General features: G+C 41.7%; 1 protein-coding gene across 5 annotated transcripts in view; it reads right to left on the reverse strand.

Annotated features, from left to right (window-relative positions):
• MYRIP (myosin VIIA and Rab interacting protein) overlaps window positions 1–16164 on the reverse strand; it is a 236258-nt gene extending 220094 nt beyond the window's left edge. For all 5 annotated transcript variants that reach the window (XM_087713000.1, XM_087712998.1, XM_087712997.1 and 2 more), the window contains exon 1: window positions 15548–16164. The gene's annotated coding sequence lies outside the window, so the exon portion shown is untranslated. The remainder of the gene's footprint in view (window positions 1–15547) is intronic.
• Window positions 16165–21840: the final 5676 nt, after the last annotated feature.

Here is a 21840-nt window from a genome sequence, read left to right on the forward strand (position 1 = left end):
AAAAAACTTAAGATATGGTAAAAAATTAAAAGGTATGTTAAAATTTGTCTTATTGAAATTAATGTTTTACTCAGTTTCACCTAGATCAGAGGTATGAAACTCATGGCCCATGGGCCAGATGTGTCATGCACTGACCATGCTCACCCTGGTTTAGTGAAGGGGGAAAAGTTGTAATATGTCATGTGACGATGTGTCATTGCAAGTTTGACACCCTTGACCTAGATTTCTAAATTTTCATCTGAAACCAATATTTCTTGATATGTTCCAATATTTAATTTAGGATAAGGAACAGCATTGTTATATTTAAATTACTTTACACATTCATTAAATTCATTTATTTAGATACTGTATCTTTAAATCTCTTAGCATGTATTTATTGAACTACAGTTGCAATTTAAAGTATTTTGCTACAGTATTCCAATTTGGTTTTAATAATTTAAGAATACATAAATAAAATAATAGTAGCTGAGACAAATCAACTTTTTCTAAGTTGTAATTTTCTTTAATTACAAATGTATAATTATAAAAACAAGTAAGCAAAGCTTGCACTTTATGTATAAACCATCTGAAATATACCAGATTAATTTTAATTCTTTATTTTAGTTATTAATTTTTATGCCACCCACCTTCTCTATAAAATTATTCTGAGCAGATTACAAGCTATAAAAGAAGTGAAAAAATAAAATAGTAAAACTCTAAACTACACAGATTAAGATTTTAAAACAAGATGACCCATAATAAAGAGATGGATGAACAGTCAGCCAACCCCAGCAGTGAGTGTTCTGCTCGGGTCTCCAGGTCAACCAATAAAATCAAGTTTTAATATGGTTCTGGAAGGCCAGAAGCAGTTCTCATCTCTGATAGTAAAGTGTTCCACTAGAATGGGGCCTCAATGGACAAGGTTCTTCTCCTTGAACCTTTATGCTGGAATTCCTTAATAGGCCTCTTCCACTGGTATGAGTGGGGCAGGCTAGTCCCATTGGGAAGAAATGGCTCCTCAGATACCCTGGACCCATGCCAAGTAGGACTTTAAAAACAACAACCAGTACCAAAAGAGGAGGAGTCAATGTCGCAACGACACATCATGCGGACTCGACAATCCGAGTCCGCCGATGAAACTTTTGTCCTTGGATGGTCCGGTAGGACTTAAACCATCCCGAAGAGACGGTGACAGGGAAGCCAAAACCTTGCTAGTCACAGGGACACCGCAAAGTCCCTGATTGACCCAAGGGTAGTACTTCCAACCGAAGACAAATAGACAGCCCCCAGGCTGGCATAGTCGGAGACGGCTCCCGAAGGAAAAGATGAAGCGAAAGTGTTCCATCTGGTGTAGGGTTTTTTTTCTTTTTTTACTTTCAGAATATCTGCGTTAAGAAACTTTTTTCTTAAAAAAATAATAATAACTAGTCCTCAAAGTAAGAATAAAGCGGTGAATTTGATATTTATTGGACTGCTACTAAAAAATTTCCTGTTCTAGTTTGTAACGATGTTTTGTGGATTGAAGTAATTGCAACGTTTCCTGTTTCCCTGCTTGAAGTCTATGGACTGATCTTTTTTTCTCTATTTTTTTTAATACCCTAATTTTTTCTTTGGCTAAATTAAACTTTTTCTCTTATTTCAACAAATTTTTCCTTCTATTGGTTAAAATTATATTAAAGCTATCTAAGGGAAAAGCATAAAAAATAATAATTGAATAACTATTGAATCTGCCACTTGGAAGCCAAAGCCTGAACTTTGTTTTTCTTTGGACACAATGTATCCTTTGTTCTGCTTCATTTGGTTTTACTGACCTTGCAACGGAAGGGTTTGGAATTCGCTTATAAAACCTGATAAAGACTTAAAAGCACGAAACCTGTTTTATTAGTGCTTCTGGGAAACATTTTGGCAAGAGAAGGAAAAGACAAGCAAAAAATAAGAACCCTTATACTTTAAAAACTTTGAAAGAACTTGTGCTTAAGATTTAAAATGAATACAGACACATCCCCTAAAATTTTGACAGGCTAGAGTGGCAGATTCCTTTTCCTATTTTCTTTTTTTTATATTCCTTTACATTTTGAAAAATGGATCAATATTCAGAGGAAGAAAACCTAATAATCCAAAACATCCTGGCTGGACTTCAAAACATTTCAGAAGGACTTGAGAGATTTGACAATGGGACAGTTTATGGGGTGCTACAGTAAAAGAGGAGGGGGTTGGAGCCCCAGAGACCAAAGAAGAGAATGGAAATATAGAAAATAAAGATAAGACGTCAGATGAATCCATTAATGGACTAAATATTTATTTATTTATTTATTTATTTATTTATTATTAAATTTATAGGCCGCCCAATCCCGAAGGACTCCGGGCGGCTTACAAAGAAGGGAGAAAAAAAGAAAAGAAAAATAAAAAGAATAGTTTAAAATTCACAACACGCATTCGTTCTAATCGAGGCTGGACCTTAACAATAAGGTCAACAGCCCCAGGCCTGCCGGAACAGCAAGGTTTTAACAGCTTTCCTGAAGGCCATGAGAGTGGGTAAGGTCCAGACCTCTGGGGGTAGCTGATTCCAAAGGGTCGGAGCAGCCACAGAGAAGGCTTTCCTCCAGGGGCCCGCCAGCCGACACTGTCTGGCTGACGGCATCCGAAGGAGGCCCAATCTGTGGGATCTTATCGGCTGTTGGGAGGTATGTGGCAGTAGGTGGTCTCGCAGGTACGCTGGTCCTAAGCCATGTAGGGCTTTAAAGGTAATAACCAACACCTTGAATTGTGTCCAGAGACCAATTGGTAACCAGTGCAACTCACGGAGGACAGGTGTAACATGGGTTTACCTTGGTACAACCAATATCGCTCGCGCGGCTGCATTCTGGACCAGCTGTAGTCTCCGAACGCTTTTCAAGGGTAGTCCCATGTAGAGCGCATTGCAATAATCCAGCCTTGAGGTGACAAGGCCGTGAGTGACCGTTTGAAGTGCCCCCCCCCCAGTCAAATAGGGCCACAATTGGTGCACCAGGCGAACCTGGGCAAAGGCCCCCCTGGTCATAGCTGGCAGATGGTGCTCCAGAGTCAGCTGCGAATCCAGGAGGACCCCCAAGTTGCAGGCCCTTTCTGAGGGGTGTAAGTTTTCACCCCCCAGGATCAAGGACAGACTGTCTGGGCTATCCTTCGGGGGCAACATCCAAAGCCACTCAGTCTTGTCAGGATTGAGCACCAATTTGTTCATCCCCATCCAGATCCTGACAGCTTCCAGGCATCAGCACATCACGTCCGCCACTACACTGAGTTGGCATGGGGCTGATAGATACAGTTGTGTATCATCTGCATATTGATGGTACTTTATCCCATGCTGTCGTATGATCTCACCCAGCGGTTTCATGTAGATGTTAAGTAGGAGGGGGGACAAGACCGAATCCTGCGGCACCCCATATTTGAGGGGCCTAGGGGTTGACCTCTGCCCCCCGACCAACACCAACTGCGACCTGTCGGAGAGGTAAGAGGAGAACCACTGTAAAATGGTGCCTCTCACTTCCACCTCCTCCAGATGTCACAGAAGGATACCATGGTCACAACATTCCAGGCAGCGACTAAGGATTCGGTCGGATTTCGGGCAAGGGAGTCAGATATCTCTCCAAGCTCCCTCTGAAATCCCATCGGGTCCATCAGGCGCCTGGGGTGGAACCACTTAATCAGTTCCACCTCCCGGCAATGGGGGAATAGTGTCCTGAAGTCAAGCTTCAGCAAGGAGTGATCTGACCATGACAAGGGCGAGGTTTCTATTCCCCTTAATTCCAGATCACATCTCCATCCCGAGAGACATACAAGGTCGAGTGTGTGTCCCACTCTATGAGTTGGGCCCTGAACTACTTGGGTCAAGTCCATTATTGTCATGGAGGCCATGAACTCCTGTGCCCCATCCGAGTGTTCGCCAAGAGATGGTAGGTTAAAGCCCCCCCAGCACCATTAGTCTGGGGAACTCCACCGTCAACCCGGCTACTGCCTCTAGCAGCACAGGCAGGGCTGTCGTGACGCAGCTGGGAAGTCGGTATGTCATGAACAAGCCCACTTGAATCCCTAGGTCCACCTTCAAGAGGAGATACTCACACCCCACAATCTCTGGGGCAGGGATCCTGCGAGGAACTAACAACTTTCGGATGATAACTGCTACTCCCCCACCCCTTTCTGGTGTCATGGTTGGTGAAGCACCTGGAACCCATCTGGGCACATTTCTGAGAGGGGGATTCCTCCCTCTTGGCCCAGCCAGGTTTCAGTTATACATGCCAGGTCTGCCACCCCGTCTAATATTAAGTCCCAGATGAGGGGGGCCTTGTTCACAACAGACCTGGCATTTAGCAGCAGCAACCTGAGACCAGGGCCCTGATCTCCTCTGCCACCAGGTCCTTGAGGTGAGCCTAAGGGGCCGGAACAAGGAATCACTGTAATGTAGTGAGTCCTTCTTCCTCGGTAATGGCTAGCCCTACAGGTCCCATCATGTCTGCCCCTAACGGTCGTAACCGAAATACTCCAACCCTCCCCCCTCCCCATCAACCCCCTCCCTCTCCCATGTCCCCCATTCTTCCCAACAGGCCACATACACCATTCACTCTAGGACGGGGGGTGGATCCGGGCCCCCATTCACTTCTGCTTCTGCACTCAGTGGAGGGGGCTCCAGGTCGCACCCCCAGTCCTATCATATTCACTAACCAAGCATTCTACTCAGACACACCCCACAATAATAGTTAAAAATACAATACAGTGATAAAATTAATTAAATTAATTAAATTAAAAAGTGGGCGCATTCTCTCTCACAATTGTATCATCATACATTCAACACACTAGTTAAAAACGTAGTCCTTAATCTGCGAAAACAAGGCGGTCAGCGAAAAGAAGGGAAAGGTGGAAAAGTATTTTTGACAACTTGGAGCCTTTCCTCCAACTTCAAGATGCAGGAGGGAAAAAAAGAGTGAGAAGGATGGAATTAAGAAGACAAATATATTCAGAAATAAGTTTGGTAACCAAAGCTAAGCCTACGTCAATAACAATTAAAGAGCAACGAAACTAAATGAGAGATCCTTTAAGCTACAGGGTGCAGAGAGAAGTTTTGAACTCTGAAAAGATGCGAATAAGAGAAATGACACAACTGCTGGCGAGAGAGAAAGGACCATTTTGCTACTGGAAAGGAACTGGTTGATAATGCCAGTTGATGATAAAAACTAGCTAATTTTTGATGATTAATAAGTATGGACTTTAGTATTTTGTAGACTCACTGAATGTTTATTCGTTAACATATAATTTACCATGATATTAACAATGAAATGATAGCCTTAATTAGGATAAATAACCAGTCCGCAAATTGTAACTGAGATTTGGTGAAAAGACTTATAAATCTTATAAATTTGTGTTTAGATCCTGTTATGAAGCTATAAATAATTTGGATTAGAATGAGAGGTGATGTGACATAAATAGCAAATAATTGGGGGTTTTTTTCTGTCTTCTTCTAACTATAATAACAAAAGGGAATGTTAATGCGTACTTTGGTGATTATCAATTAGAAATTCTAATTTGGATTAGAAATAGCAAACAATTGGTTTTTTTCTGTTTCTAACTACAAAAACAAAAGGCAATGTTAATGTATACTTTGGTGATTATCAACTAGAAATGTCAACATTTTTTAGATTGTCTTAGATTTTAAATGGTCATTTTGTTAACACATATTAATAGATTGTTGTTTAGAGATTGTTGCTTCTTTGCGCCGGTGGAGAGAAGAGAAAAATAGTAAATAATCTCTAGTTAACTACAATAATAATAAAGATATGTTAGGAAGAGGAAATGTTAGATGTCCTATTAATTGACTCTTTTCTTAGAATATGTTATAAAGATATAAAGATATGGCAGATTGATTGAGACTGGGGGAAGAAAATAAAATGCCAGCAGGTGGCTGTGTTCTTGAAATCTTAATTAAATGAAAATGGTGGTATGGTGATAGTAAAATATATAAACTTTTAACATATATAATTCAAACTGAATGTATTATATGTGATTGTGGAAGGAATGCATGAAATGTACTTGTGACCAATGGATACGCTTTCTACAAGATGTAATGAAAGATGATTCTTTTGTGTGTGTGTGTGCTTTTTCTGTAATAAAACTAATTTTAAAAAAATTCACAAAAAAACCAACAAGAACGAGTACTATGAATTGGGTTCGGAATTAAATTGGTTACCAATGTAGTTCGTGCAGTAATAGTGTTATATAAGCAGCCCTAGGGACTCCCAGGACTGTGATGTGCCACTGTATTCTGCACTAGCTGCAGCTTCTAAATACTCTGAAGCAGAGGTATCAACCAGGGAGGGGCAAAGCCATGTGATGCACCCACAGGCTGGGTGCATCACATGGCTTTGCCCCTCCCTGGTTTAGCAAAGGGGAAAAACCACCCAAAGTGCAAACCAGAAGTTTGGGAATGGGCAGGTTGCCTGTAGGGCCATTTTTTTGCCCTCTGGAGCCTTTAGGAAGCTCCTGAAGCCCCTGGAGAGCCTCCGGGGGGCATGGGAGGCTGTTTTTGCCCTCTCCAGGCTCCTAGAAAGCCTCTGGAGCCTGAGGAGGGTGAAAAATGGGTCCATCATGGGCCAAAAGCATTATGGGTGTGGGCATGCCTGTGCATGACCCCCCTGTGCTCCCCCTGCTTTTGGCACATGATTAGAAAAAGATTAGCCACCATTGGCCTATAGAGTATGTTGCAATAATTAACTCATTATAGCAACATGCAATAATGACTAGAGCATGACTGACCTTGCATAGGGCCTCAAGGTCAGGTAATAGTGCAAATGGTTTATACCATAGCTATGACTGCCACTACTCTTTGAGATTTCAACCTCTCCCTAAAATTCGGCCATGGTGATGATTTAATGCTTTATCTGATTCACCTATTTTTTTTACCTCTCCTGGACTGATACAACTGTCTAGCTTCATATACATACCTTTTAATACAATTTTTTTCTGTTAAAAGATTAAAAGATGAAAGTGGGAAATCCTTGTCAATTTCAACGAGTATAAGAATAAGAAAGTTCTATTACAGGTCTTTAGTAAATTTAACTTTTTAAAATTCCAGCTTTTTATTTTTCTACCATTTTAGAAAAATGGCACTGGATATCAATGACCAAAGCAGAGTGGTCATTCCCTTCCGGGGCGGGACTTTGCCGTTGGCGGCAGCTTAATTGAGCTGCTCCCAGATTTCTGGCTCGTTATCTACTTAAACATCCAGTAGATATCTCATTCTTCAGGCAAGAAGTTTGCAGAGAGAGACCCAGCTGGTAAGGCTTTCTTTGAAGTTTGCAGCTTTTTTTTTGCTGCGAACAGAAGGGGGGAGACAACCAAAGCTGAGTCATACCTCCGGCCAGAAACCTCGGCTGTCTTTACAGCACAAGGCAAGGAAACCCCTCTTAGGACAATTTCTGAAACTATTTTATCTGAAACTAATACAAGCAGAGCCCGTACCTGAGAACTTTATTTGCTTTTTCCAGGAAAAATCCTAGCTTCAGTGTTATAAAGCTTCCTTTGTGTAACTGTTTTCAAGATGGCGATTCTCTAGCTTTCGCATTTGCAATAATGGTATATCCCTAATTCCTTGGCAAGGAATCAAAGGAATAGCCTTTCACGATCTAATTAGCTCCACTTCTTTGAAGATTCTTTCTTATCAAACTCTAAAAGTTTTCAAAGACTCTTTGCTAATATAGAGACATTCCAAACAGAGTTTTTTTTTTTTCTTGCTGAACTGTTTTGGTGCAATGCCAGTCTTTTGAAACCTTCCGTAAACTCTCTGCAAAAAGGGAGGAATTTTTCCCCCTTTTTTTTTTTTTGTAAGCTGCACAGCGGGCTAGCAAAATTTGATTAAGTGCTTAAAGCAAAGACATAATGGCATCAAAATTAAATCCTGCGAAATTACCTCCTAGAGCCACGTCCCCCATACCTGGCACAAAGTTGCAGCCCCCACCCTCTATGCCCCCTAGTGGAGATGTACCAACGAAAGAATTCTTTTTGGAAATGTTCAGAGAATCTAGAGAACAGAATTTAGAAACTTTCAGAGAATTCAGAGATGAAATAAGGAATGAGATAAAAGTCTTATATGATAAGTTTGATACTAAGATCACCAAAATGAATGATGATATGATGGGAATTGTAAATGTACTGACAGAATATGTTTCTGGAATGGAAGATAACTTAGAGGTTCTTAATGAAGCTAAAACTAACTTGACATCTAAAACTGAAGTGGTGGAACAAAAAGTTGAAAATGCTGAAAAACAAATTATTATGATACAGCATAAACAGATGGAGCTTGCATTAAGAGACAGGGGGCTGCGCGAAGAGAAGCAGGAGAACTTAAAGCAGATGTTTTCAGAGGCTTTTGACTGTCTGGTGGGAAGACCGGGATCCAATTTTGATTGGCAGATCGACAAAATTTATCGCGTTAATTCTTGGGCGGCAAAACAGAAGCAACTCCCCCGAGATGTGGTAATATACTTTGTTACAAGAGAGTTCAGAAACATGATACTACAAGAGTCCTATAATACCAGGCTTCAAATTGGCGGACAGGATTTGATTGTCTTGAAAGAAATACCACCTCAAATGCTAAGAGCCAGAAGAGATTATGCTTTTTTGGTGGAAGAGCTCAGAAAGCGTCAGATACAGTATAGATGGGATGTCCCATTTGGTATCATAGTTACATTTGACAAGCAAAGATATCGTCTCAACTCTGTATGGAAAGCTCAAGATTTCTATCATAAGATTCTGAAGGTGGGACACCCTGAATCATCGGGATATGGAGAAAGACCATGAGAAGGACAAGATAAACAGCAAACCACACAACTACCAGACAAAACGTACCATCTCCCCCTCCCAGAAGGGCAAGGGGTCAGGGAACAAAGACCTAACCGTACGACTACCAGACAAATGGAAAAACAAGCTATAACGCAACAATCTCAACAATCACCGGCCATTGATCAAGGAGTCACAGCAACAAGCTCAGAAGCCATGGGAGGAGCCAGACCAAAGGTTAGACAGGCCATGCGGGAGGCTCTAAAAAAGCTTCAGGCAACCAAAAATGACAACTAAGATTTTGACATGGAATGTTAACGGACTGAACTCTCCACAGAAGAGAAAGAAAATATTTCATTATCTCAAACAGTTTAAGAATGATATAATTTGTTTGCAAGAAACTCATATCAAATGAACTGATCAAAAATATTTGTTTAACCCCAAACTTGGTCAACATTTTGTGACCTCTGCTACGGAAAAGAAAAATGGCATAGTTGTATACTTAAGAAAAGACATTAAAGCCGAGTTAATTGAAGCAGATCCCTTTGGAAGATATATCGCACTAGACTTAATCTTAGAAGGGAAAAAGACATTACTTTTGGGAATTTATGCTCCTAATCAACAACAAGATGGATTTTACAGAAATCTCCATGCTAAATTAGTACAGTGGGACTTTAAGTCTTGTATACTATTGGGCGACTGGAATGGCGTGATTGACACTAAAAGAGATAAGAAGACATCTCGCCCGAACACTAAATTCCGAGCTAAGTTACCCAAATCTTTTTTTGACATGATGGACGATTTCGAATTGCGAGATGTTTGGCGCGAAAGGAATGCAGAGGAATATCACTTCACCTTTTTTTCTGATAGACATCAATCTCTTTCAAGGATTGACTTTATACTAATTACTAATGATTTACTTTCTAGGGTGAAGAAGACAAAGATTGCGGAGAGAGTTCTTTCGGATCATAACCCAGTTTGGATGGAACTGGGAAGGGTAGTGCAGGCAAGAAGGTCTTGGAGGTTGAATGAAAATTTATTTAGATATGAAAAGTACATTAATGATTGTAAAAAATTGTTATCTGAATACTTTGTTCTCAACATAAGGGCACATCTATGGAATATGTATGGGATGCAAGCAAAGCGTATATGAGAGGAGTACTGATGAATATAAACAAAATACATAGACACAAACAAGGGCAAAAACGAAAAGAATTGGAAGAGGAAATTAAAGGGAAAGAGTTGGAATTAACACTGAATCCAGGCGATATAAAGGCTAAGGAAGCAATCTCCATATTAAAATCCCAATTTGATATGCTGATCTCTGACCAGGTAGCCACCAGTTTATTATACGCAAAACACAATACTTTCTGTAACGCAAATAAACCCGGCAGGTGGTTGGCTTATCAGATTAGGAAAAAAAGAAAAACTCGAAATGTATCCAAATTGCGTTATAGAGGGAAGGAGGTGTTTCAACAGGAGGAGATCCAAAAGGCATTTGGGGAATTTTTTACAGAATTGTACAAAGGGGACAAAATTAGGGGTTTAGACATAGATAAATATTTAGATAAAGAGAAAATCCCCCTAGTTAGAGAAGAATATAGGCTAAAGTTGAACCAACCAATAACCTCTGGGGAAATCCTGCAGGTAATCAAACAATTAAAGTTAGGGAAAGCACCAGGTACAGATGGTTTAACGGCGGTTTATTTTAAAAACTTACAGTTAGAAATGGTAGAACCTCTTAGAGAATTATTTAATAAAATTCAATCGGAAGGTAAAGTGCCCCCATCATGGAAGACAGTGTTTATATCGTTGATACCCAAAGAAGATCAAGATATTACTCAGCCAAAAAATTATAGACCTATTTCATTACTTAATGTAGATTATAAAAATTTTACTAAAATATTAGCAAATAGGTTAATGGTGGCTATTCAACAATTGATACATACTGACCAAACAGGTTTTATACAGGGGAGACAGATGAAGAGCAATTTTAGATTAATCATTAATGCTTTAGAATATTTGGGAAAGAACAATCAAATCCCTGCCGCATTCATATTTTTGGACGCTGAGAAGGCCTTTGATCGAGTTAATTGGCAATTTCTGTTGAAGATATTGCAAAAAATGCAGATAGGAGATGGCTTTTTACAGTCAATTAAAGCAATATATCAGCAGCAAACAGCCCAAATCATAGTCAATGGAAGTTTAACAGACTCCTTTCAAATCGAAAAAGGTACAAGACAGGGCTGTCCTTTGTCCCCACTATTGTTCATTATAACTTTGGAAGTATTGTTGAATAAAATACGGGGCTTGGATGGTCCAAAAGGGATCAAGATTAGACAGCAAGAATATAGAGTTCGCGCCTTTGCGGATGATTTGGTCATAATATTGGAACAACCGCAGGAATCCAGTACGGTCTTAATGAATACGATTAATCAATATGGTCAAGTGTCTGGCTTTAAAATAAATTTAGGAAAAACTAAAATATTAGCTATAAATATGAATACTAAACAAAAGGAAGAATTAAGAGTGATGTTAGGATGTGAGGTAGTTAAAAAAGTCAAATATCTCGGAGTTAATATTTTAACTTCAAATGGGAAATTATATAAGCATAATTATGAACCACTTTGGCATAGTATACAGACGGAGATGAAAAGGTGTGAGAAATTGCATTTATCTTTGCTGGGTAGGATAGCGGCAGTGAAAATGAACATCTTACCAAAAAATTTATTTCTTTTTCAAATGTTACCAATACTTAAAAGAGATGCGAATCTTTTAGAATGGCAGAAGGGTATCAACAAATTTGTATGGGCAGGAAAGAAGCCGAGGGTAAAGATGAAAATAATGCAAGATGTACGTGAAAGAGGAGGATTGAAATTACCTAACTTAAAATTATATTATGATGCAGTGGCATTATCTGCAATTAGTGACTGGACCCATTTAACCAATGATAGAATATTGAATATCGAGGGACATGATTTGGTATATGGTTGGCATGCTTATTTGTTATTTAACAAAAAATTGGATAAGAATTTTAAAAATCATATTTTAAGAAATGCTTTATTGCGGGTCTGGAAAAAATATCAACACAAACTAAACGATAAGTTGCCCATGTGGGCAATTCCTAGACATGCAATTCAAAATATGAATATAGAACAAAAACACGATAGAACCACTTACAGACAACTTCTTACTTTAGAAAGGGGGGTGTTACAATTAAAATCTTTAGAGGTACTTAAAGAGGAGAAGGTAGTTCAAACGTGGTTTCAGTATGGCCAATTACAGGCTAGGTGGAAAATAGATCAAAAAACTGGCTTTGTAAAAGCTGAGGATAATTTGTTTAAACAAATAAGAGATCAAAGCGTAATGCATATAAAGAGGATATATAATGTACTAATACAGATGGATTCCGAAACGGAACTGATTAAAGACTGTATGATAAAATGGGCTCAGAATATTGAGGAACCAATAATGCTGGACACATGGGAAAGAATATGGGTAAGAAATGTGAAATTCACACAAGCACAAAATTTGAGAGAAAATTTTTATAAGATGTTTTATAGATGGCATTTAGATCCCAAAAAGCTTGCTTCTATGTATCCGAATGTACAGCCTAAATGTTGGAGATGTGGTTCTCTTGACGCTACATATTTTCATATATGGTGGACATGTCGTAAGGTTAAGGCATTTTGGATAAAAATATGGTGGATCCTGCAAAATATCTTCAAAAGAAGGATAAAATTCACCCCTCAGTTGTTTTTACTAGGTATATGTACTGATTTTACAGCGGTAGAGATTAACTTGGTTCTGTACTTAATAACGGCAGCAAGACTGTTGGTGGCGCAATACTGGAAGAAGGAAGACATGCCTACAACTCAAGAATGGACTTTGAAAGTTATAAACTTAGCCGAAATGGCAAAAATTTCAGCATATCTTAAAGAACATTCAAACGAGAGATATAAACGAGACTGGAAAAAATGGATTGACTATACACAAAGCAAATATGGTACTAAGAAACTCCAGATAGCCTATGCTTAAGATTAGCAATAACTTAAACTGTTTAAATTTGGGTAACAGTAAGAAGCTGAGTTCAACGTAGAGATCTTATCGACCTTTTTTTCCCCCGATGCTTTGTTTTAAGACATTTTAGACTGTGTTTGTTAAAAAGTTATACCATGTACGGGCTCTGGGAAGTCGGGGGGAGGGAGGTGGGGTTCTAGGGGGAGAGGGGGAGGGGGAAAATATAATATGTGCCAGATCTTAAAGCACATGATTGCACTTGTATACTGTGGCTTTTTAATGTTAGTCTAAAAATAGGACAAGCTGAACATATTGATAGACAATAGAGGTACACCGAAGGGAGGAGCAGAGCGAAAGAAGAAGGAGGGGTGGAGAGGGTGGGAGAGAGGTAGGAGGAGAAGGAAGGGAGGGAATGTATTGGGAGAGAGGAGTGATAGAGGGGGAGGGGAAGTAGGAAGTAGAGGGGTATGTTGGAAGGAAGAATGAAAGTTGGAGGGGGGTGAAAGAGGGTGTATGGTGGGTCAAGGTGGTATATTGGGTTTGTATTTTGGGGGGTATTGTCTATAAAAGCGAGGGCTGTGTTTATTATTCAATGTTATATGCCCCGGTTATGCACAGTATACATGTGATTGTATGGAATGAAATGGAAATAAACGTATTTTCTGAAAAATAAATAATAATAATAATAAAAAACAAACACAAAGCAGAGTGGTCATTCCCACCACAGGTTGCAGTAGTCAATCAGAGTTAATTGTTTTAGTTATAAGGAATTGAAGCATAACATACAAAGTGGACAATGCAGATTGGCTAGCACAAATTGGAAAACATTTTGACATAGCTGCAACATGGACAGATTTAGTTAATGGTTGGGAGGAGTTAAGGACAATCTTATGTGTTCTCCTTTCATGAAATAGTATTCAAACTGATGTAAACTAGAAATATTAATCTTCTTTTTAATATTTAAAGGTTCTATATGCAAAAATAATGTAACAACAATCTGTAATATTATTTAATTTCACAGTATCCATGGGTACTTAGCAAAAATTATTTGTACTCAGATGTTTCCATGAATTTGCAAGCTCAAACATTAGTCTTATTAGTCCATAAATGTAAATTAATAAGCTTACTGGCCAGGCCCAGCTATATTAATGGTTAAATTAAATCAGATAAAAGAAAGAAGAAAAAGCCAGAGCAGGATTATTGAACATTGTGCTTTCTATTATATAATACCTTCTTACAAATTAAATTGAATGCCATCATAAAGTCAAGTTTACTATGCCCTTAGGTGTACTTGAAGTTATATTCATGTAACCCTCCTTACACTTATATAAGTGTCAGATCCCTAAAAGTGATACTGCCATTCAATTGGGAGGAGGAGAGCCTCTGAGCTAAATCATTAGCTACATCTGAAACAACTGAGTTTTACAACTTTACAACTTTCCTGTCACCAGGAGACTGAAGGTCCCAACATCTCTGGAGGGATGTTTATGGTAGCCATGTGGGATATATAATTTTTATGTCTAACTAGAGATAGCCATGGGAACATGTGCTGTATTGACTCCCAGGACAGAAGAGTTAAGGAAGCATCTTCACACTTGTGTATTGGTCAGAATTTACAATCGGACAAAGGGGAGGGATCATTATCAGCTTAATCCCATTTGCATGGCCTAAAGGTTTTCAGATGCTGCTTTGCTTCTAGTGGTTTCCATCCTGCTTGATTAAAGGTTCCTTTTGAAATAATTCATTTCAAGAGTCTTTACTTTCTCAAGTTAGGAGAGGAGCCATTACAATAAGTCTGTGGAGAAAAACAGCAATAAACTACTAATAACCAATCAGTGTAATTTTAGCTAAAATTATTGCACTGATTTCTAAACTAGAAGCTATGTTGAAAACTACAACCTAAGCACACAATTAATAGAATGTAAGTTGACACATTTACATTTACTGTTATTTTCTTTAAAATCCATTATCTATGCTCCTTTCTTTAAAAAAGCTATAACCCATTCTAGTTCTATCACTTTCTCTGAATCTTAAGAATCTATATTAAGAACTCAATTCACTGCATAGATCTCAATGCATAAATCTCAATGCATTTGAATCAGTAATATGCATACAATTCTAATTATAATTTCAATCTATTACAACCATTGCATGTATCTGTTTTGGGAAGACATAAATTCCATAAAGGAATAAAGAATTTGTGAAATTATATATTAAATGTATAGCATTATTTCCCTCAAGTCACCCTGTTATGGAATTATATCAGAGCTAGAAATACCTTATTTGCAAGACCCACCTAAGACCTATAAAGGAAATACTACTTGCAGTTCTGTAAGACATAGTTCAGCAGAATTCAAGTTGCAATTGCATCAAAATCATCCATACAGACATTTCCACCTTTCTCTGCAGTAGGCACTGCAATAAAGGAGACTGACAGAGAGCAAAGAGGTGGACAGTTGTCCATGCTCACCCTCAGCATAATGCAAGAAAGATGCAGCAAAATGGAAGCTATCAGATAACTTCTCTGATTTCTTAGCTCCACCAACCCCAGCTCCAGCCCATTCTCTCTTTTCTTCAGCAAAGTGGTCGAAAGCTGAAGATAAAAGCTAGTTCAACAATTCCTTAAAATCTCCCTGTGTGTCCCCAGCCCACAAGTCTAAGCAGTGGTGGACCATCTTGAGCTGCTTGTCATTTTCAGGCAGCTAAACTAATATGAGGGGGAAAATGGGAGAACCCCTCTAACCTTTGGAGTTGTCTGCACCAGTCCAATACTTCCAATATCCGACAGCAAGAGGAGGAGAACTCCAGTATAAAGCAAGCGTCTCAAAAGGTGACTGGTCCGATAAAAGAGCCAGTTGCGCCTTCCTTTACATTAGCATGGCAGCTGTCATAGAAGGAGGTAGTTTTGCATTTTTCCTGGCTTTGATCAGAATCTTCTTTGGTAGCATGCGCCTATAGACTATCACCACTGAATTAAAGGAAACGTGATAGGTACATGCGACCATATGCCTCTGTCTTGAGACTGTCTCACCCCCTTCCGCACTCCTTGCAGACTTAGCTTCTACGATTCCTGACAGCTGACCGGGGCACCAGGCGTCCAATCAGAAAATAGCGGCAGTTCCAAAGGGAGGGAGGGTGCTGGAGAGTCAGGATTAAGTCGGAGAGAACGCGCACGCCATCTTTCAGTCTTTGTCCAAGCAAGCCGCGAGGCTCTTGCTATTTACTCCAAAAACATCGGGATGGAAGAAAGAACACGCACGCGCCAAACAACGCCTGCGTGTACTAGAAATAACAAGCGATAACCGCCCCCTCCCCCACGGCGCGCACATTGTAGCTGCTGCTAGACGATTGGTGAGGAAGAGCTTCGACTGTTGACCGGAGCTGACGGGATTTAGAGGAGGGGGAAGGGTTGATTGGTGTATACCGTATCCTTAAGCAGCGGAAGGAATGGGCGGGGCTTTAAGTTAAAAGAACAATGCCTCTAATTGAAACCTCAGTTTAAATATGAATGCTTTGGTCTGGAACGTGGAGAGTTCTTAAGACAGGGAGAAAAATGAGCCAAATGCCATGTTGGAAGGAAAATATATCTGCTTCAGTTCCAAGCTAGAAGCAATATGGAGATTAATTGGAAAAATTGTTTATTGAACAGAACCACAAAGAGAATTCTGGGTCAGCCGAACAAAATGGGATTGCGAGTGGATGGGTTTTATACTTTCTTTTATATCTTCTTTGTACTTGAGCTTCCTGTTCCTGTACAAGAACATAACCTTCAATTGCAATAACAAGGGCTATCAATAGTGTGAGTTAAAAACCCAACTATTAAATCCTCACAACACAGAGATAAGTCTGATTCACAATTCAAAAAAGGTTTATTTACAGAAAAAAATAAAAAGTGTGTGCAAAAGCAGCCTCCAAGTCTCCTCCCAAGTGGATCGAGTACAAGGAGAGCAAAGAATAGCATTCAAACAATACCTTTTATACATTCTACTCCTCAGAAACTCCCCCTCTTCCTGCTCATTCATTTACATCATTTCTTTTGTCATTCCTCGCTCCGCTAGGCGAGATTTAAAGGGAAGGTAAACGGTGTCTACGGGGTCCTTTGGCCACCCCCGCTTAACCCAGTCTAGCACCCGGGAAATTACCTGATCCCTTGCGGACTCCCGGGCGATGTCGGCGGCAGAGAGAGGAAGATTGAGGTCGTCGATTAGGAAGACCGGCGCGGCAGCAGCAGGGTCGTCCACGGCCTCTGGCAGGGGGCAGCGGCTGAGAGCATCAGCGTGGGCGATCTGCTTCCCTGGTCTGTAGTTCAGCTGATAATCGTAGGAGGCCAGGAACACAAACCAGCGGGTCATGCGTGGGGAGAGAACCTGTGGGGCAGGGCGATCTCCTGCCATCAGCCCTAGCAGGGGCTTGTGATCGGTGACAATTTGGAATGGGCGGCCGTACAAGTAATGGTGGAACCGGCGCACCCCAGCCACAATGGCAAGAGCCTCTTTATCAATTTGGGCATAGTTACGTTCAGCGGCAGAGAGCGTGCGGGAAAAATAGGCAACTGGCACCTCTGCTCCGCTGGGTAACTGATGGGACAGGACGGCGCCCACCCCATAGGGTGAAGCGTCACAAGCGAGCACAAGGGGCAAATGCTCGCTGTACTGCACCAGCACATCGTTGGAAACAAGCAGGTGCTTGACTGCTATGAATGCGGATGCTTCCCGGCGGCCCCACACCCAAGGGGCACCCGAGTCAAGGAGGCGATGCAGTGGCTCAGCGACTGTCGCCTTGTGGGGAAGGAAGACAGCGTAAAAATTAAGTAGGCCTAAAAAGGCCTGTAATTCAGCTCTGTTTTTCGGAGTAGGGGCCTCAACGATGGCTTTGGTTTTGGCAGCCGTGGGGTGGATGCCCTTGCCATCGATGAGGAACCCTAAGAATTCTATCTGGGATACCGCAACCTGGCATTTGTCTCTCTTAACCTTCAGGCCCACTTTCTGGAATCTTTGGAGAACCATGCGCAAACGTGCCATGAGTTCCTCCATGGAGGTGGCTGAAACAAGGACGTCGTCGAAATAGGGGACGACGCCTTGTAGTCCTTGGAGCAGCCTCTCCATTAAGCTCTGGAACAGTCCCGGGGCAATGCTGACCCCAAACTGCAGTCTGCGGCAACGGAACGCACCTCGGTGCGTGACAATTGTCTGTGCTTCAGCGGCTTCATCGTCCACGACCAGCTGTTGATAGGCTTGGGCGAGGTCGAGCTTCGCGAACACAGTCCCCTCGCCCAAGGTGTGCAGCAGATGTTGAACCACCGGTACTGGGTATGCGTGGGAAGGCAAGGCACGGTTGATGGAGCAGCGGTAATCAGCGCAAATCCTCACGCTGCCATCCGGCTTGATGGGTAGCACAATGGGTGTTTCCCATCTGGCATGGTCCACTGGCTCCAAAATGCCCTGAGCCACTAACTTGTCCAGTTCAGCGTCCACTTTTGGTTTGAGGGCGATGGGCACCCGGCGAGGCTTCATCCGCACCGGCTGTACGGACGGGTCGAGGTTAAAGGAAACCGGCGTGCCCGTGTACTTGCCTAATCTGCCATCGAAGACTTCGGGGAACTCGTTGACCAGGCAGTCGAGTGCGTTGGAGCTGAGGTGGTGAATTCCGTTGATCTGCAGACCCAGGGACTGGAACCAGTCGAGGCCGAGAAGGCTGGGCAGCCGTCCGTCGACTACGATGAGGGGTAGGCGGCCGTCAAACCCCTTGAACTGCACTCTGACCTTGCGGGTGCCAATTATTGGGATCAGGTTGCCCTGATAGTCTCTCAGTGTGATATGGCAATCGTTCAGCTGGCGTTTCGAAAGCTGCGGCACGATGCGTTTGATGGTGCTCCATGACACGATGGATGTGGCAGACCCAGTGTCGAGCTCCATCTCGCAGGGCTTCCCCTCGACCATGACTGTCAGTTGAATTTTCTTCTGAAGTTGGTTGCACGAGAGACTATGGTGAGAGTTACGGAGAATGGAATGGCAGTCCACTCTCGCTTTCTTAGGGCCCTCTGTTCTGGGACGATATGGCCGCGACCTCTCAGTCTGTGACTCGGACGAGGACATGGGCTGTGCGGCTCGGCACACTCGAGCGATGTGACCTTTCCTGCCACAGCGCTGGCAGAGGGCTTGCCTGAATCTGCACTCAGCTCTTTCGTGGTTACCTCCGCAACCACTACATGCAGATTTAGGCCTGCCCTTTTTCCGTTGCCAGCTCTTTCTGCTCGCCTCATCAAGGCGGTTGATGTCCTCATTATCTGCTTCAGCATCGGAATCTTCGCTTTCCGAGTCTGGCTGGCTGGTTACTGTGTTAAAGGCATTGGCAGGCTGCGCGGCGTTGGCGGCCCGGGCTTTCGCGATGGTGGCTAGGGAAGCAGCAGCTATTTCGGAGGCTCGAACTTCTTCGAAGGCCTTCTGGAACGACAAGTCTGATTTTGTTAGCAGCCTCTTCTGTAATTTGAGGTCGCGGAGGCCACACACTAAACGGTCGAGAAGGGCTTCATCTAAGTCCCGGAACTCGCAGTGCAGGGCGGCGGATCGTAGGGCAGCAACGTAGGCACTCACAGACTCCCCCTCAGCTTGGCTGCGCTGATGGAAGGCGTGCCGGCTGGCTATCTTAGACGGGGACGGAGCGTAATGGCTCTTCAGTTTGGCCATTAGCTCAGGCCACGGAACGGCCTTTATCGGGTCAGGAGCTGTCAGAGCTCTGGCTGTGTGGAAAACGTCTGAGCCACACACCGACAAGAAAAACGCGCATTTCCTCTCATCTGTCAGCTCGGTAAGGTCGTGTGCGACCAGGAAGCATTCAAATCGAGCCGTGTACGACTCCCATGTCTCGGCTCCATAGTTGAATGGCGCGAAATTTAACGTGGCCATTCCTGTCAGAACCAACGACGTCTCGTCGCGGTATGATTAAGCGCGGTTCTAGTGACTCAGCGAGTGACTTCAGCTATCAGTGACTTCAGCTTCTCGTACCTCAGTTTGGCAATCCCATCCTCGTCGCCAGTGGTGTGTACCAAGGACCCGTGGGTAGCCAGAAGAACTGAGGCAGAGACAGGAATAAAAGGCTAACAAATTTATTCCCTTAAAGTACAAGCTAACACTTCAGAACCGGCTTAGATAGGAACGCGCGCTGCTCGTTTGGACAGCTCCCTATTTATAGAGGAGCTGTCAAACGATCAGCCAATCGGCTGTCGAGCGCTTTCCCGCTCAAACCTTTAGTCAGCGCAAACTCAGAACACAACACTTGGTATTCCAAATAACATCTTAAATGGTGATATTCCCACTTTTTTCTCTGGATATGATATGTTCCAACAAAATTCTAACAGTAATATTTGCATTTGCAGTTACACAAGGAAATGCTTCCATCAATCGAATCAAATGATCCACAATGACCAACAAATATTTCACCCTCCCCTCCCCATCCTATTCTTCATCCTCATCCATCAGTCAATATACTTGCTGTTCCCTCTCTCTTTCTACTTCCTTTTGTGGACAGTTTCTAGAAAAATGTCCATCCATTCTTTCCACATCTAAAACACTGAGTTCTTTCACTTTGTCCTGCCCACATTCCTCTTCATTGTCCTCAATTTCCAAAGTCCCTTCTCTGTCTTTTCTGGTCACCTAACTTCTTATCCATCATTACTCCTACAGCTGACAACACTACTTTCTTATCCTCTCTTCTCTCTTGCATATCTCTATTCACATATACTTTCTGAACTGCCACAATTTACATTCCACATTTCCATCTTTTAGACTTTCTTTCTAAAAGGGCAACAACTTGTCATGCCCAAACAAAGCATTCAAAATGCACACAAACATAAAGACATTTAAAGAAGGGGAAAAATAATAGGGGTAAGAAGAACAGCTTCAAAAATAAAATAAACAATCTAAATGAAATATTTTGGGTCCATGCTCTGAAATATATTTGGGTCAAACTTTAGTTTTTATTTATTTAATTTGCTGGCCAGCCAAACATATCGCAATCAACTCAATCCCATTCAATTCTTCACACTATTATTATAGATGCACATCTAAGATTTTTTAACAGAAATAACATCAAATTGTTCAAGTCAAATTATCAGTGCCTTCCCATTTAGTCAGGCTTTATCCCTTTTTTATTACCTACTAAATCCCAGGTGGGAAAAACAATAAACCTTTTCTTCTTTATTCTTAGTTCCTTCAGAATTTTCTGGCTTTTTTTAGAATGGTAAATTCTCAAGATCTTTATAACACTGCAGTATTTTTTTCCTTCTACTCCTAGGTCTTCCTACCAGACATAACAGCATAAACTAACTATATCTTCTTTGGTCAGCCCCAACATATGGAGGGGCTTCCCAACCTCTAAGTATTTTCCCTAAAGGACTATTCAGTTCTATTTACAATTCAGGATTCTTGTTTTAGTAACTTCTCACTTTTACTTGAAGTTACAAACATTTTTGTATTTTCTCAAGCACTTGATTGTTGTTACATATCTTTGCCCTGGGGGTGAAATCCTCTATCTATCTTGAATCTCCCAGCAGACATTGGCTTCTCTTTAATGATCAAGATGTATAAAGACCTTCACACATCATTTGCACCTAGCCAGGGCTCTCACACAAATTTGAACTCCACTTTTCTTTTTAAAGACAACTTTTCAACATGTTCCAGTGGGCTAACACAGCCCTAATCTTTTTCTCTAGATCACCTGTTCCAAACAGTAGTTTCAAACTACTTAACCCTAGGTTTAACACAACTACAATTATTCCCCATTCTCTTGAGAGTTTCCCTGACTATAGTTTCCTGAGGTTCTCAATTTTACAGCCACTCCAAATCCATGCATCAGTCCACTTCCCTTCAGGCTGGCCTTTCCCCTCGCAGGAGTAAGGAACCATAACCTTTCAGGTCCACACTTGCTCTGGACTCAGTATTCCCAGAACACAGTCCAGCACATACACACTGCCATTATTGAAAAACCTCCCACAATCTCTCCTGACCACCCAGGTACAATTGCACATTTCCCTCCTTT

Source organism: Thamnophis sirtalis, unplaced genomic scaffold (genome assembly GCF_051295495.1).
Source record: "Thamnophis sirtalis isolate CommonGarterSnake01/CBP01778 unplaced genomic scaffold, rThaSir2_p1.2 scaffold_4, whole genome shotgun sequence".
Classification (NCBI taxonomy): Eukaryota; Metazoa; Chordata; class Lepidosauria; order Squamata; family Natricidae; genus Thamnophis; species Thamnophis sirtalis.